The 17,795-nt window shown below is 36.2% G+C and overlaps 1 pseudogene; it reads right to left on the bottom strand.

The window, feature by feature from the left end:
• Positions 1–12,615: 12,615 nt before the first annotated feature.
• LOC107465956 (uncharacterized) lies at positions 12,616–17,023 on the bottom strand (annotated as a pseudogene).
• Positions 17,024–17,795: the final 772 nt, after the last annotated feature.

Genomic DNA, 17,795 nt, shown 5'->3' with positions numbered 1-17,795 from the left:
CTATTTTTAATAAAATAGTTTATGAAAATAAAATTTTTAATAAATAAATAAATTGAAATTAACTAATAATAAGATCTTTAATAATAATTTTGTAAAAATATTATTTAATTAAAAATTTTTAAATTATTTTTAAATAAATACTCTAATTTTAAGAATTAGAAATAATTAAATTAATTATTCTTAAAATACCATTTGGTTACAAATAAATGACTTGTTACAAAAATATTGTATTTTGTGACAAATTAATTTTTTGTTACAAATATTTTGAATTTTTGCAACAATATAATCTTTTGTTACAAAATATTATAATATTTTGCAACAAAACAACAGTTCGATACGAAAGCTAATATAATTTGTAACAAAAGAAATGACGTTATTACAAAATATTGTAATATTTTGTAACAATTTTAAATTTGATACAAATTTTTTGTTACAAATGCTCCATTTTCTTGTAGTGTTAGTCAACCTCTAACTATGAAGAAAAGTCAAGTGAAGATAATCAAATTGGATTCACAAGTCCTAGTCAAATCCAAAGGGAAAGACTAGCTTTAGTGACATGCAATTCAATTAGCAGCTTATCAATTATCAATCAACAATAGAGTTTGATAACTCAAGAGTCACTAATTACTCAACCTAGGCCAAGAGGAGAAAAAACCTAACTCATAACTAGAAGAAGCATTTCATCAAACACATAAAAGGCAATAAAGGTAGACATCATAAATTACAAGAATTAAAGGAACTACAACTAATCAAGGTAAGAGATCAACATTAGAAAACTAAAGCAAGCATTAAAAGACATGAAAACAATAAATTACATTGGAAGGAAATGTAGATCTACAAAAGAATTCATAAACTACAACTAACAATACAAGAGAACTACAAGAGAAGTAGAACGCTACAACCACAAGAGAGCAATTAAAGATGAAAAAGGAGAATTAAAACAAAAGAGAAGAAGTAGATCTAGATCTAAACCTAATCCTAATTCTAGAGAGAAGGGAGAGCTTCTCTCTCTAGAAACTAACTAAAGCATAATGAAAACTAAACTAAAACTCACTAACTAACTAATTGGTCCATCCCTCTTCAAAAATGAGTTGCCTTTAGTGAGTCACGTGCAGCTTCCCACACGTACGCATCCCTAAACGCCTAGAAACTATGGCAAATTTTATATCATTTTGAAGCCCCGGATGTTAGCTTTCCACTGCAACTGAAACTGCCTAATTTGAACTTCCGTAGCTCAAGTTATAATCGATTAAGTGCAAAGAGGTCAGCATTGATAGCTTTGCGATTCCTACATTTTTTCATGAGTTCTCTTTTTTTACATGCTTTTCCTTCTTTCCCTCAATCCAATATTTGCCTTCTAAACATGAAATCACTTAACAAACATATCAAGGCATCTAATGGAATCAAGGTGAATTAAATTTAGCTATTTTAAGACCTAAAAAGCATGTTTTCATACTTAACCACAAATAAAGGAAAATTTACAAAACCATGCTATTTCATTGAATAAATGTGTGAAAAGCTGATAAAATCCCCTAAAATCAACACAAGATAAACCACAAAATTGGGGTTTATCAAATCTTTCCATACTTAAATAATAGCATGTCTTCATGCTAAACCAAGAAAGACAAAAAAAAGGGTAGGAACATTTATTCAGTGCAAAGAAACTATATAAACCTATTTACATGCATGCAACTAAATGCAATATGACTCTATCTACTTGGTTAAAAGTAAATCAATCTCCAAGACATACATGAACAAGTAGGGCCAAGTAATATGATGATTCATGAATCCTACCAATTCAAATCTCAAAATGAAGTACAAATAGACTTGCAAGAAGAAAGCTCATGAAAGTCGGGAACAAGGAATTGAGCATCGAACCCTCACTGGAAGTGTATCCGCTCTAGTCGCTCTAGTGTATAGGGTTGATCACTCAATTATCTTCTAATCATGCTTTCCAAGATTTATTTTTCATCTAACAATCAACAATTATCCAATGAATTCATATATTTATCATAAGGTCTTTCCATAAGGTTGTAATGGGACTAGGGTCAAGGTAGGATTGTATATGGTTAAGTGGACTAGAATTTGAATCTTTGATAAGCTTAAGCTTCCCACCTAACCTATGACACAATTGAAAGCTAACCTAACTACCCATTCTTCATATTTTCACATACTCATGCATTTTCTTTTTTATCACAACACATATGCATTGATTTTTATTGTACTTCACTTTGGGGCATTTTGTCCCCTTTTTATTTCTTTTTTTTCTTTTTCTTTTTCTTTTCTTTCTATATACATATTTTTTCTTTTTCTTTGTTTTTTCTCATTTTTTTTATGCAATTATATAAAAATGTATCAATGCATATGGTTTAAATATTTAATTAACACATGAGAATATACCCAATTCCCAAATATAGAAATACAAACAAAAACACCCTTTTACCTCAACCAATGTCCCAAGTTTTCCCACACTTGAATGATACACACACTCACTAGCCTAAGCTAATCAAAGATCTAAATTAAGGACATTTATTATTTTTCACTTTAAGGCTTGTAATGTGCTAAATTAAAGAACGAAGTGGATTAATCGTAGGCTCAAAGTTGGCTAACAATGGAAGATAAAAGGTAAGGCTATTTGGGTAAGTAAGCTAATTGAAATGATGGCCTCAATCATATAAATGCATGTATACACAAAATAATGGACATAGAGAATCAAACAAATCAAAGATCACAAATATAGGAAGAGAATAATGCACACAAGAAGGAAGATAGGTGGTTATAAGATGTAACCACACAATTAGGCTCAAAACTCACAAGGTTGTGTGTTCTTAGCTCAAAAACCATGTTCCAAAATAAATTCTTTCAAGCAAGGTTAACACAAAAAAATTTCAAATTGGTAGGGTGCCCTAAAACAGTTTCTTGGAAAAGAAATCATCACCCTAACCAAGTAGTCCTAATAAGAAAGAAGTGGTAAAAAATATGTACAAATTCTAACTAACATGCAACCTATCATGCAATATAAAAACTAGCTAACATTGGTGTTGAAAAAGAAAATTGTTAACCATGGTGATCGGTCATCGATCGAACCTCCCCACACTTGAAGATTGCACCGTCCTCGGTGCATGCAAAGAAGAGCAAGGTGGAGGGGTTGAAACAACTGATCAGCTTCCTCAAAGGATTGTGCGGGTGGACTTGTTTGTTGCCCCATTTAGAAGCTTTTCCTTTTCCTCTTTTGGTGGCCAACCTAAAAGAAAAGGAAAAGAAAGAAAATTAAGCCTATAACAAAGATATCAAAGCAATAGAACATAGGCGGGGCTAATTCCAAATACGAGTAAGGTTTTCACTACATGTTAGCTACGCATATAAGTGAGAGAGCAGTATAGGCAAACAGCATATCAACCAATACTTGATGCAAGAGAAAAATCAAAGTATAAGTGAATAACATAAAGAGCATGTTGCACCAAGTTCAAGCAAGAATTGACACAAATAAGATTAGTGATAAGCATGAAAGCATTTGGTCCCATCCTAACTCAATGATAATGAAGTACAAAAACAAAGAATAATGAATTAGGAAGGACTAAAACACTAATCTTGTGTGTGGAACAAATATGACCATTAATGCTAAACAAGTCACGAATCACCAAAACAATGCAAGAAATTCTTAAAAATTGAGAAAGACAATTCAACACCATTATTAAAATGAGAAACTTAGAAAATAAAATAAGAACAAGCTATAAAAACAAAATTAAAATGTAATGAATGAAAATAAGCAAATGCAATAAAAGAAAATGGAAGAAAAGAAAAAGAAAGGACAATCCACGCGTAAGCGTTGCCCATGCTTACGCGTGGATTGCAGCAGGGGTAATCGACGAGTAAGTGTTGCCCACGCTTATGCGTGGGTGCACTGGCACAAAGTAGGCATAAAGTGGACAAAACTCTCTGGTTTTTGTACCATATGACAATCCACAAGCATGGCCCACGCTTAAGCGTGGATTGACACTTTTTTTAAACAAAAAAGAAGCCTAAAATAGAATTTAACACACTCCTAACCTATAAACATTCTAAATTAACCAAAATTCAAATTTAACAACAAATCTTTTGGTTTTTGAAAAATTTTCAAATACAAAACAAACAAAACTTACACTTCAAGTAAAACACTACTCAACAACAACTATTCTAATCAAAACATGAATTTAACAAACAACTTATCAATAAAAGCAAAATGTATAAGAGTATAGAAAATAAGAAAAACTTCCTACAATGGCAACTCAATTCCTTCATGGATTATATATACAAGAGAATCGAAAGAGTTTACCATGGTAGGGTGTCTCCCACCTAGCACTTTTATTTATTATCTTTAAGTTGGACTATTGACGTTAGGATTTTTGCTAGTAAAGAATTTTATAAAAATAGTTGCGTTGTAGATATAGATTCTAAACCAACAGAAATCCCTTCATGCAAACATTTTGGTTGTCACAAGTAACGAACCCCTCAAAATTGATAACCGGGTATTAAACCTCGGGTCGTCTTCTCAAGGAATTGCAGGGAAGTATGTTCTTATTATTGGTTATGGGGATTGTAAATTGGGGTTTTGAGAATGAGGAATAAATATGGTAAATAATTTAAATGACAATTAAAATAAATAAATAACTATAAAATAAACTTTTGGCAAGGTATAAGAAATTGGAAGTCCAGACTTAGTTATCCTTATCAATAATAATGAAAGTTGAATCTTAATTCCACTTAGTTGACCTTTACTAAAGCAAAGGAAAGTCAAGCGACTAATTAGTTTGATCTTCAAATCCTATTTATTTTCTAAGAAAAGGTTGGGATTATTGAAGTTCAATTCAACTAGCATAGATAACAATTATCAATTATATTGAGTTGAGGTAACTCCTGAGTTACTGATTTCTTAACCAAAACCAAAAATGTAGAAAGCTAATTTAAAATCATCAATATCTCGAATACCTCAAATAACAATACATTCAAAGCAATAAAATCTAACATGGAAAAGTTCATAAGCCAATTGGGCAACATAAATCAAATATAAATGAAAGCATTTAAGTATCTCAAAGTAGAAGAGAAGTCAAAATAAAGAAATATAGAACCTGATGTGAAGATGAGACAAATTCCTAGATCCTAAAAATCCTAATCCTAAATCCTAAGAGAGAGGAGAGAGCCTCTCTCTCTAAAACTACATCTAAAACTAAATTTATGAATTATGAGAGCATGATTATAAATGGATGCAATCCCTCCACTTTATAGCCTCTAATTTGAGTTTTCTGGGCCGAAAACTGGGTCGAAAATATCCCAGAAATCGCTGGAGAAGAAATCTGCCATGTTGGTTTTTTGTCACTGCGACGCGGCCGCATGGAGCACGCGGTCGCGTCGCCTAGCGTCAGGGTAACTATGGCATATTATATATCAAACCGAAGCCCCGGATGTTAGCTTTCCAACGCAACTAGAACCGCGTCATTTGGACCTCTATAGCAAAAGTTATAACCATTTGAATGCGAAGAGGTCAGGCTGGACAGCTTTGCAGTTCCTTCAACTTCTTGTATTCCTTCCACTTTTGCATGCTTCCTTTCCATCCTCTAAACCATTCGTGTCCTGTAATCCCTGAAATCACTTAATACACATATCAAGGCATCTAATGGTAATAAGAGAGGATTAAACATATGGAACTTAAGACCAAAGAAGCATGTTTTCAATCAAAGCACATAATTAGGAAGGCAAATGTAAAACTATGCAAATAGTATGAATAAGTGGGTAAAGAGTTGATAAAATCCACTCAATTGAGCACAAGATAAACCATGAAATAGTGGTTTATCAACCTCCCCACACTTAAACATTAGCATGTCCTCATGCTAAGCTCAAGAGAAGCTATAAAGATGAAGAGGAATGGTAGAAAGTATGAAATGCAATCATATCTATATGAATGCAACTAAATGTGAAATGCTTCTACCTACTTGGTTAAAAATAAATAAGTTCTCCAAGACAAACATAAATCAGATTTCACTAATTCAAATTATACAATAAAATACATGTAAACTTGTAAGAAGATAGCTCATGAAAGCAGGGAACATAGAATCAAGCATTGAACCCTCACATGAAGTGTATATCACTCTAATCTCTCAAGTGTCTAGGGTCAATCACTCTAATCTTCCCTAGTCATGCTTTCTAAACCTTGTTCTTTATCTAACCAATCAACAAATATTTAGCATACCAATGCAAACATCATGAGGTCTTTTTAGGGTTGTAATGGGGCTGAGGTAAAGGTAAGGATATATGTATGGCCAAGAGAGCTTTATAAAGTGAATCCTTGATTAGTCTAAGATCTCACCTAACATACTTTATACAATTTTATAATACTTTACCTAACTACCCAAATTTTTCCCACTTTTGTATTACAAACTCATGTATCAAACTTTTTTTTTGAATTTTGTCCCATGTGCATTGATCCTTTTTATTTTTCATTTGGGTAATATTATTTTTCTTCTCTTTTCTTTTCTCTCTCTTTTTTTTTGTATCCCCTTATTTAATTACTTAATTTTTTTTCAATGCACATGGTAATTTAATTATTTTTATTTCACATGAGCATGCTTCCCAAAACTTTTATTTTGAAATGTCTTTATTCTTTTTAACTCTCTATCTTTGTTTTTATCATCCATGTTCCCATAAGGTTCCCCACACTTAAACAATACACAATTTCTATCTTAAGCTAACCAATGATTCAACTTGGGATTTTTATTTTGTTTTTCTTCTTAAGGCTAGTAATGTGGTTATAAAACAAGAGGGGATTAAAAGCTCAAAGGGGCTAACAAGGGTGATGTATAAGGTAGGCTTTATTTGAGATAAGTGAGCTAAAATCAAACAATGGCCTCAATCATATGCAAGCATGTAAATATACTAAACAATGGACATATAGGCTGAAACAAAGTAAAGATTACAATTATAGGGAAGAAAATACACAAGAATAAAATATTATGGTTAAATAATGTAACCATGCAATTAAGCTCAAAATCTCACAGGTTGTGTGTTCTTTGGCTCAAAAACCATGTTCCAAATACAACTTCAAACAAATTTAAAAAAAAATTCAATTTAAATTAGTGAAATACTATAAAAATTTCTTGAAAAAGAAAATATTACTTCAACCAAGTAGTAACTAAATGCACAAAATCAAATAAATATGCAATCAAATATACAAATGCAACAACTAACAAGAAGAATAAACCATTGGTGTTGAGATAGAAGAGTGACTAACCCATGGAGATCGGTATCGACCTCCCCACACTTAAAGATTGCACCGTCCTCGGTGCATGCTGAGATGTGCAGGTGGACAGGTTGTTCCAACTGATGCTTTCCTTCAAGGATTGTGCAGATAGACTTGTTTGTCTCCCCTTTTAGAAGTTTCTCCCTTTTTCCGTCTTCGGTGGCCAGCCTGGAAGAAGAGAAAAAGAAGAACAGTAATACCCAAAAGTAAAGATAAGAAAATAAATGAAGTATGGATGGGTTAATGCCAAATAATGAGAGTCTCAATTACATGGTAGCTACAACATGTAAGTGAGAAAACAATAGAAGTCATGGCATGCCAGTGGTACAAAATGTACAACAATGGGGAAGAGAGTGGAGGAGGAGAGATAATATAAATTCATGTCAATGCAAAAGTAATACAAAGAAAAAAAACAGATTGGCATTGATAATATTACCTAACCAGAATAACACAAGTCACTAAGCACCCAAAATAGTTCAAGAGAATATGCACAGTTAAATAAGAAAATCAAACACCAAAGGAAAAATAATGAATTTAGAAAATAAAATAAAAATTATGCACAAAATGAAGATGCAATGAATGAAATATGTAAATAAATTAAGTAAAATAAAATAAGAGATAAGAAGAATGAGAAGGGAAAGAAGGGAAGAAGAAGTAAGTAAGAAAGGAGGGAGGAAAAATTAGGATTGGGGAAGAAAAGATAAGATATTTGGCAAATTAGAATAAGCTGTGCGGCGCAAGCGACGCGATCGCGTGGGGCACGCGGTCGCGCGACTTGCGCTGATACTGATTGACGCGGTCGCGTGACACAATTCATGCTACTGGCGCGAGGGCAGCCTCGCGCTCGCACAACTCTCTGTTCAAATTATTATTAGTGCCAAATTTTAAGTGACGCGATCGCATGGGGCATGCGATCGCGTGAGTGGGATTTAGAAGAATGTGACGCGGTCGCATGGGTCACGCGGCCGCATGGGTAGAATTGTGCGTTCAGCGCCAATCAAGCACCACTCTAGCACAATAATTGGTTGTGCACCCTTTTACGTCGAAATCCAGGGCACGCGGCCGCGTGGGAGGCCATTATTCCCATGTGATACGGTCGTGTCAGCGACGCGGTCGCATGGGACGATTTGTGCCATTGGCACGCCTCCAGCCACGCTCTCGCATGACTCTCTGTTCGTTTTTATTTTTCTCCCCTCTCCTTGCGACGCGGACGCGTCGCTGATGCGGTCGCGTCGCGTGGCATTTTTTTATATCCATGAAAAATGCAGAATGCAATGCTAATATGAATGTTAAGCAAAACTCCAGGTTCAATATAATAAGATAAAATAAGACTCGGAAACAAATAAAACTAGATAAAAATGAAAAAGAAACGATCATACCATGGTGGGTTATCTCCCACCTAGCACTTTTAGTTAAAGTCCTTAAGTTGGACATTCTGGTAAGCTCCTTGTTATGGTGGCTTGTGCTTGTACTGATCCAGGAATCTCCACCAATGTTTGCAAATCCAATATCCTCCGGGATCCCAAATCTTGTTTCTACACCCGTCTTCAAGTTGATTATCATGATTCCATTCGGGTGGTTCAGCTTTAGAATTCTTACTGAAGAGTCCAAACAACTTCCTAGACCCATTCAATTGAGCTCAATACCAACCTTTGCGTTTAAATTTCGAGCTTCCAACCATAATGAACCTTGCAGGACAGATCTTACCACTGACCATCTTCTTCTTACTCTTAATGCCATAAAGATCTCTAAGTTGACCATCCGTCTCCAATAGCCCGTATTCAAGTGGAATTAGAAAGCTAAGAGATATGAATTTTACCCACTTGAATGTTGTGAAGGAAAATGGCAACTTAGGGGGAGGTGTTTTTAATGAACGTGCAAGCTCCACTCCCTTGTGCTCTTCTGTGACATCTTCCACCTCTTTGCAAGCTTCTTCAATTTCAACCTCGTCCTCTTGGTAGCTTTCTTCCAATTTAATCTCTTCTTTATTCCTTACCAAGGGCATGAGAGGTTGTGCTTCTTCTTCTTTAAACTCCATCTCTTGATCAACCTCTTCCAAGTCTTCAGCCATGATATGCCTTGGAGGTTGTACACCCTCCTCAACAACAAATTCAAACTCCTTAGAAGAGGGTTCTGTGACTTGAGGTTCCCGTGGAGGTTCTGCATCTCCTAAATCTTCAACCACTTCTTCCTCTGCAACTATTATAGCTTCCTCCACTTGTTCCAGTACAAAGTCATGTTCCGTACTGTCCACTGGAGTTTCTAGTATCTCCTTCGTGCTACGTTCTTCATTAAATTGTCCACATGAAGCCATGGGGGTTCCTTGAGTGTCCGAACGTCAAGAAGCTAATTGACTTATCGCTTGATTTAATTGGTGAAAGGTTGCATGAAATTTTTTCATTGTTTCCTTGAGACGATCCCTTGATTCTTGTTCCGCTTGGGTATCATAAGTAGGACCATAAGACTCTTGGATTGATGGATATGGAGATGGCAAATATTGAGGTGGTGGTTCTTGGGAGTAATTGGGTTGGAATCAGGGTGGTTATATATATGGCTCATATGGCTCATAAGGTGGTTGGTATGGTGGTTGAGGGTTAGGGTCATGTGGAAGTGAATGGTGAAAAGGGGCTTGTGAGTATGGTGGTTCAAAATTATATTGAGGAGGAAGGGGTTCATAGGCATATGGTAGGTCTTGTTGGTAGTCCAAAGAGTGCTCACCATAGCCATTGCCTTGATATGCATCACAGAATGGTTGTTGATAGTCCATTGGAGGTGGTTGTTGCCATGAGGGTTGATCAAATCCTTGTGGCTCCTCCCATCTTTGATTGTTCCAACCATGGTGCATGTTGTCATTATAATCTCCTCTTCCTGCGACATAATTATAACCAGTCTCATAGCCAAAGGGGTGAAAGTTCATAGTAGTGAGAGATAATAAAAACAAAAACTAACAAAAAAGGAAAAAAAATTTGAAAAATATTTACAATAACCAATAATAAGGCACACGTTTGCAATTCCCCGGCAACGGCGCCATTTTGAGGTTAGGATTTTTGCTAGTAAAGAATTTTATAAAAATAGTTGCGTTGTAGATATAGATTCTAAACCAACAGAAATTCCTTCGTGCAAACGTTTTGGTTGTCACAAGTAACAAACTCCTTAAAATTGATAACCGAGTATTAAACCTCGGGTCGTCTTCTCAAGGAATTGCAGGGAAGTATGTTCTTATTATTGGTTATGGGGATTGTAAATTGGGGTTTTGAGAATGAGGAATAAATATGGCAAATAATTTACATGACAATTAAAATAAATAAATAACTATAAAATAAACTTTTGACAAGGTATAAGAAATTGGAAGTCCAGACTTAGTTATCCTTATCATTAATAATAAAAGTTGAATCTTAATTCTACTTAGTTGACCTTTACTAAAGCAAAGGAAAGTCAAGCGACTAATTAGTTTGATCTTCAAATCCTATTTATTTCCTAAGAAAAGGTTGGGATTATTGAAGTTCAATTCAATTAGCATAGATAACAATTATCAATTATATTGAGTTGAGGTAACTCCTGAGTTACTGATTTCTTAATCAAAACCAAAAATGTAGAAAGCTAATTTAAAATCATCAATATCTGGAATACCTCAGATAACAATACATTCAAAGCAATAAAATTTAACATGGAAAATTTCATAAGCCAATTGGGCAACATAAATCAAATACAAATGAAAGTATTTAAGTATCTCAAAGTAGAAGAGAAGTCAAATAAAGAAATATAGAACCTGATGTGAAGATGAGACAAATTCCTAATTCCTAAAAATCCTAATCCTAAATCCTAAGAGAGAGGAGAGAGCCTCTCTCTCTAAAACTACATTTAAAACTAAAATTATGAATTATGAGAGCATGATTATGAATTGATGCAATCCCCCTACTTCCTAGCCTCTAATCTGAGTTTTCTGGGCTGAAAACTGGGTCGAAAACAGCCCAGAAATCGCTGGAGAAGAAATCTGTCACGCTGGTTTTTCGTCACTGCGACGCGGTCGCATGGAGCACGTGGTTGCGTCACCTAGCGTCAGGGCAACTATGGCATATTATATATCAAATCAAAGCCCCGGACGTTAGCTTTTCAACGCAACTGGAACCGCATCATTTGAACCTCTGTAGCAAAAGTTATAACCGTTTGAGTGCGAAGAGGTCAGGCTGGACAGCTTTGCAGTTCCTTCAACTTCTTGTATTCCTTCCACTTTTGCATGCTTCCTTTCCATCCTCTAAACCATTCCTGCCTTGTAATCCATGAAATCACTTAACACACATATCAAGACATCTAATGGTAATAAGAGAGGATTAAACATAGGGAACTTAAGGCCAAAGAAGCATGTTTTCAATCAAAGCACATAATTAGGAAGGCAAATGTAAAACCATGCAAATAGTATGAATAAGTGATTAAAGAGTTGATAAAATCCACTCAATTGAGCACAAGATAAACCATGAAATAGTGGTTTATCAACCATTGATGGGGTCCTTGCTAGGGTGGCTTATGCTTGAACTCTTCCGTGAATCCCTACTAATGTTTGCACTTCCAATAGCCTCCAGGATCCCAAATTAGGCGCACCAAGCTTCCAAGATGATAAGGAATTAAAAACAAACAAAAAGGAAAGATAAGGGGGGTTTTCCTACTAGACCTCTAAGATACCTGTTCTTAGCAACCTAGGTCACCAGAAAGGATTCCCTACTAGACCTTCAAAGAACTTGTCCTTGATAACCTAGATCTGAGGGGCGAAAACTGAAAGAAGCCACCATGCAGATCACCTTAGTGTTGGATCCTCCAATCTTCCTCATGCAACAAGTGAAGCAAATCACTCACCTCACTTCTCACACAATAAAAAGTGTTTAAAAGCAATTGAAATTTATTCATGAAAGTTATATAAATTGTCCCACCAAAGGTGTTTAAATAGGCACCTAACAATTAATTAAAAGATAAGATAACTAATTTAAATCAGATTTGATCTTATTGGATTAGATCAGATTTGATTTAAATTTAAAAACAGATTTAAAATAAGTCTTCTAACAAACTTTTGACCACATAACAAACTAAAACAAGAGTCTAGAATTTTGAAATTTAAAAATAAATTATGCCTCCCACTGAATTCGGAAAGCATTATTGGGCTTCTTGCTGTCCTAACTTAGCCCAATGGGCCTTGCCCATTCTTCCTTGGTTAAAACTTGATGTAACTCCATATGCACAAGCGCTGGCAGGTTTCCAAAACTCTCCTTGAGCTTCTTTGCACGTGCTCTAGTGATGGGGCCTTCTGGAAGTGTGAAATTCCCATTCTGCCCTTTTGTCTTAGAATGCCCCTATTGTCTTTCCGAGCATGTATCATTCCCTCCTTTCTCAAAAAGATTCGTCCTCGAATCTGTGTCCATATCAAAAGGAGAGAGATTAGAAACATTGAAAGTAGCAGAGACATTATACTCACCTGGTAGTTCAATCTTGTAGGCATTGTCATTGATCTTCTCAAGCACTTGGAATGGGCCATCCCCTCTAGCATCAAGTTTAGTCTTCCTCTGAGCAGGAAATCTCTCCTTCCTCAAATATACCCAAACCCAATCTCCTGGTTCGAAGACTATATGCTTTCGGTTTTTGTTAACCCTTTCAGCCGTGGTTTTGTTCTTCCTCTCAATTAGGTCACGCCTTTGCATGTATTGCTTTAACTTTCTCAGCCTTGCTAGCTCCATCTAAACTAATAATATCACTCAAAGGTAAAGGCATTAAATTTAAGACAGTGAGAGGATTAAAACCATAGACAAGTTCACAAGGTGAAAAACCAGTGGAAGAATGGATTGTCCTGTTATAAGCAAACTCAATAAAAGGTAAACAATCTTCCCAGGTTTTCAAATTCTTACCAACAACAGCACGCAATAAGGTTCCCAATGTCCTATTTACGACTTCAGTTTGACCATGAGTTTGAGGGTGACAAGTAGTTGAGTATAACAATTTTGTTCCCAGCTTACTCCACAAAACTTTCCAAAAGTGACTTAAGAATTTGACGTCACGATCATAAACAATAGTTTGGGGAACACCATGTAAACGCACAACTTCTCGAAAGAATAGGTCAGCAATATGTGTGGCATCATCAGTTTTATGGCAAGCAATGAAATGAGCCATTTTACTAAATCTATCTACCACAACAAAAATGCTATCTCGACCTCTCCTAGTTCTAGGCAAACCAAGAACAAAATCCATAGAAATATCAACACATGGATGCACAGGAACAGGTAAAGGAGTATACAAACCATGTGGTAAAGACTTAGATTTAGCTTGTTTACATGCATTGCATTTAGCACAAACTTTCTCAACATCTTTACGCATGTGGGGCCAGTAAAAATGCTCAGATAAAACATCCAAAGTCTTATGCACACCAAAATGACCCATCAAACCCCCACTATGTGATTCTAGAACAAGTAACTCCCTAATAGAACAAGTAGGTACACAAATTCTATTACCCCGAAAAAGAAAGCCATCATACTTATAGAATTTGTTATATGCACCATGTTCACATGCAGCATAGATAGAGGCAAAAGCAGAATCAGTTGTATACAATTTCTTCATACACTCAAAACCTAACAGTTTAAAAGTAAGGGTTGTGATTAAGGAATACCTTCTAGATAATGCATCAGCAACCACATTCTCTTTACCTTGCTTATAGGCGATTATATATGGAAAGGATTCAAGGAATTCTATCCATTTTGCATGTCTCTTGTTCAGCTTCCCTTGGCCCTTCAAGTGTTTGAGGGATTCATTATCAGTATGTACCACAAGTTCCTTAGGTAGCAAATAATGCTGCCACACTTCCAAAGCTCGCACCAAGGTATAAAGCTCTGTATCATAAGTGGAATAGTTGAGACGGGCCCATTCAACTTCTCACTAAAATAGGCAATTGCTCACTTTTCCTGCATCAAAATAGCACCTATACCAATTCCGGAAGCATCACATTCGATTTTAAAAGTTTTAGAAAAATCTGGTAAAATAAGAATGGGGGCAGAACACAATAATTCTTTCAAGGTGTTAAAGGCAAGTTCTTGTTCTTGATCCCATTTAAAGTTGACATGTTTCTTGATGATTTTAGTTAATGATGCAGCAATAGTAGAAAAATCTTTAACAAACCTTCGATAAAAATCCACAAGACCATGAAAACTTCTAACATCAGAGACATTCTGAGGTGTGGGCCATTCTCTAATAGCCTTCACCTTCTCGTCATCTACCTCAATTCCTGTAGAACTTATCACAGAACCTAGGAATACGACTTTACTCAGACAAAACAAGCACTTTTGGAGATTAGCATACAATTTTTCCTTTTTAAGTACCTCTAAAACAGATTGAACATGCAAAATATGATCATCAAGACATTTACTGTAGATAAGGATATCATCAAAATAAACAACCACAAATTTACCTAAAAACTCTCGCAAAACATGATTTATTAGTCTCATGAATGTACTAGGTGCATTAGTCAAACCAAATGGCATAACTAACCACTCATACAAACCATATTTAGTTTTGAAAGCTGTTTTCCATTCATCGCCAAGTTTCATTCGTATTTAATGATAAGCACTCCTTAAATCTATTTTAGTAAAAATAACAGAACCATGCAATTCATCAAGCATATCATCAAGTCTAGGAATAGGATGGCGATACTTTACCGTAATCTTATTTACAGCTCTGCAGTCAACACACATCCTCCATGAGCCATCCTTCTTGGGCACCAATAATACCGGAACAGCACAAGGATTCATGCTTTCTCTCACAAAACCCTTAGCCAAAAGGTCCTCGACTTGCCGTTATAGTTCCTTCGTCTCTTCATGATTGGTCCGGTAAGCTGGCCGGTTAGGAATGCTCGATCCGGGGACAAACTCAATCTAATGTTCAATACCTCGTAATGGAGGTAAATCTGAGGGCATCTCATCCAGAAATACATCGCCAAATTCCTGCAAGAGTGAAATAAAAGTACTAGGCAGGTTATGGTTAGTTTCAATGGTAGAAAGTAAAGACTCTAAATCGTACTAACACCAATGTTTTTTGCCCTAAACTAGCATGTTTTAGATCCCTCTCTTTGGCATAAAAACATATTTTGTGAGCACTCTCACTCTCCACATATGCTTTTCTTTTAGAACTCTCTTTTTCACTCAGACCCTGACTCTTTTTCTCACACGTTTCATCTCTCAAAGCCCTCTCTTTACCCTCTTGTTTTTCAATTTTCTCACATCCTAAAGACTCTTTAGTAGATTTGCGCATGCTTAGCTGCTCCAGGTACACTTCTTTAGGTGTCAAAGGTGCAAGGGTAATCTTCTTCCCAAGATAAGTGAAGGAGTATCGATTTGTGAAACCATCATGGACCACCTTCCTATCATACTGCCATGGATGGCCTATGAGTAGATGACAAGCCTGCATGGGAACCACGTCATAAAGTACCTCGTCACTATATCTCCCGATAGAGAACTGTATGCGGGCTTGCTTCATAACCTTCAACTCACCAACATCACTTAGCCACTCCAGTTTGTAAGGGTTAGGGTGTTTGGTGCATTTCAACCCCAATTTTGTGATCAAAGTAGAGTTAGCAACGTTTGTATGACTTCCAGCATCAATGATCATGAGTCCAACCTTACCTCCCAATAAAACTTTTGTATGAAAGATATTCTCTCGTTGTTTTAGACGATCATCCTTGGCTTGTACATTTAAGATCCACCTAGTGACAAGGGTCTCGCCACTAACAGCATACTCAACTATATCTTCATTATCTGTAGCATCATCCGTATATGGCATGTCTTCACACCCATCTGAGTTATCAGATTCTGAGAAAATATCATTTTCTTTAATTACCATGGTCCTTTTATTTGGACACTCGGAAGCATAATGGCCTAATCTGCAGCACTTAAAGCAGGTAATATCATGATGCCGTGCAGGAGGTTTAGAAGTGGGATTAGGTGTGGGCGGCTTCCTGTGCTGCTCTGTGGGCTTCTCCTTTGATTCGGTAGGTTTGGATCCAGTCTTCTCCCTGAAATTAGCACCTCTCGAATCCCACCTTGAAGTAGAATTATGCAGTCCTTTCGCTTTTTGCTGTCTTTCCACTTTGATAGCTAGGTTTACCAAGTCTTCCATAGTCACAAATGGAAGATGTTTTACAGTATTTGCAATGTCTCAGTTCATTCCACTCAAGAAACATGCTATAGTAGCCTCAGACTCCTCCTCAATGTTTGCTTGGATTAGTAGCATCTCCATCTCCTTATGATACTCATCTACAGACTTAGAACCTTGGTATAACCGTTGGAGCCGTTGATGTAGCTCCTTGTAGTAGTAAGAAGGGACAAACCGTTGTCGCATGACTTTTTTTATCTTTTTCCAAGACAGAATTGGTAGTTTTCCATTCCGCCTCCTCTGTTTGTCTAGCTCGGCCCACCAGACAAGGGCATAATCTGAGAATTCGACAGCCGCTAGCCTTACCTTTTTTACATATGTGTAGTCATGACACTGAAATAGGAGCTCTACCTTGCGTTCCCATTCCAGGTACGCCTCAGGGTCACTTCTGCCCTTAAATTCTGGGATGCGCATCTTGATAGCATTAAGGTTATTATCCACATCTACCGGTTGTCTATGATGCCGGGTTCTGGATGAAGTCTCCTCTTCAAACTCCGTAGAATCATTATGAATAGATTCTCGTGACTGTGCTTTTTGCCTAAGAGAAAAAGAGTTAATTCGAGAATCCATGTCATCAAGACGTTGTTAAATCCCTGTAAGGATGTTGGCAAATGCGTCGAGGCGGAAAGTTAGTTGCGGATCGGGGTTTCCTTCAGTGTTAGCCATCAGTGAACCTGAAAAAGAAAAGACCTTACAACACTCTTCTCACGTGTATCACTCGAAATAGACACTCGTGTTTAACTCAATACGTGGCTTTTACCCTCTGATGAGCTTACAACTCTTGTCTTTTTCCACTCTTGGATTGCCTTAACAAGTTGCACTTCGGAAGATGAGGAATTGAGACACCAAACTAAGATAATTTGAATGATAGAAATGTTCAACTTGACAAGAAGACAATTAAAGTATGTGAAAAAATGGAAACAATGAGTGATACTAAAATGACAAAAACTAGCAAAATTGGATCCTAAGTGGAACCCAAGGAAAATTTGTAAAGTTAAACAACGGGAAAATTTAAAATTTCGTTTTTTTTAATCTAAAGTGAATTGCAGAAATTGAAGAGAAAAATAAAGAGATTAAACAAGACCCATGGAACGTGTAGATAAATAAGAATTTACCTACGACCTGTAACTGATACCAGATGATAAGGAATTAAAAACAAACAAAAAGGAAAGATAAGGGGTGGTTTTCCTACTAGACCTCTAAGATACCTGTTCTTAGCAACCTAGGTCACCGGAAAGGATTCCCTATTAGACCTTCAAAGAACTTGTCCTTGACAACCTAGATCAGAGGGGCGAAAACTGAAAGAAGCCACCACGCAGATCACCTTAGTGTTGGATCCTCC

Source organism: Arachis duranensis, chromosome 9, assembly GCF_000817695.3.
Source record: "Arachis duranensis cultivar V14167 chromosome 9, aradu.V14167.gnm2.J7QH, whole genome shotgun sequence".
Classification (NCBI taxonomy): domain Eukaryota; kingdom Viridiplantae; phylum Streptophyta; class Magnoliopsida; order Fabales; family Fabaceae; genus Arachis; species Arachis duranensis.
Note: the sequence above shows the minus strand (reverse complement) of the source record. Positions and strands in the feature narration are given on the sequence as shown.